Source organism: Galeopterus variegatus, unplaced genomic scaffold, assembly GCF_000696425.1.
Source record: "Galeopterus variegatus unplaced genomic scaffold, G_variegatus-3.0.2 Scaffold5847, whole genome shotgun sequence".
Lineage (NCBI taxonomy): Eukaryota > Metazoa > Chordata > Mammalia > Dermoptera > Cynocephalidae > Galeopterus > Galeopterus variegatus.
In genome coordinates, this window is record NW_007731958.1 from 42,727 (window position 1) to 43,792 (window position 1,066).

A 1,066-nucleotide genomic window follows, 5' to 3' on the forward strand; every position below is an offset into this window, starting at 1 on the left:
TTTTTTTTTTTTTTTTTTTTTTTTTTTTTTTTTTTGTCTTTTTCTGTGTCCGGCAACGGATCGCAACCCTCAGTGTCGCCCCCGTACCGGACCGGGACCGGCAACGGGATTGCAACCCTTGGTGTCGCTCCCGCGCCTCGCTCAGCCAGTGAGCGGGAACTGGTCTGTATATGGGATCCGAACCCTCGGGCGGGAGCACCGCCGCGCTTCCCAAGCGGCGCACTATCCAGTGCGCCACCGGGCCGGCCCTACATATGCCTATTTCTGAGGTGCAATCAGTTTTCTTTCCTCACTGCTATTAAAGCCAGAGTGGGGATTCCCATTTATGTCTAAGTAACATAGTTGGCAATCAGCACATTGTATGGGAGGGGCTAAAAAGAGGAAATGCTCCATTAAGAAGAATTGGGAAAAGATCTGGTTTCCAAGTTTAAATTTCTTGCTGTACAAAAAACCATGTGTATATTTAGGCCGTTTCTGAATGGTATAGGGAAGGGGGAGCAAATATCTTTGCTTCAGTTTTATTTATGAATTCCATGTTTCATGAATCCATTTGGCACAGAGACACAAGGAGAAAAACACTGGTAACCATTTTCCCATTAGTTCATCGACCAAGAAACAGTAAATATCTTTCCTTTCCACTTTTACCTTGTGTTCTTTGAGCATCATTGTGCATATTCTGCCCTCAATGAGGACCAAATAACGATGATTTTTGTGCTTAGCAGTTTAAGGTATGTGGCTGCATATGCAAAACTCTTTTCCAATTCATTTACTTTTATTATTGCCCCTTCTATCCCATCTTCATTTTGTGTGTACAGTGCTGTGTGTAAGCTTACCAGTGCTGCTTTTTCTTCTTTTGGGGGCGGTGTTTGTGTGTGTGTGTCAGTCCTGAAAGTCCTGTGAGGTATCCAGAGTTCTATTTATCTAGCTGTACAGACTCTTTCAGAGGTTTAATGTGCTGCTTCCAATGTGCCACGTGCAGTAGTGGATCATGTGGAGTGAAAGGCAAATCTTACTGCTTAACGTGTAAACTCTCACCATGGGAAACATGGCTGTTTCCAATAAATAT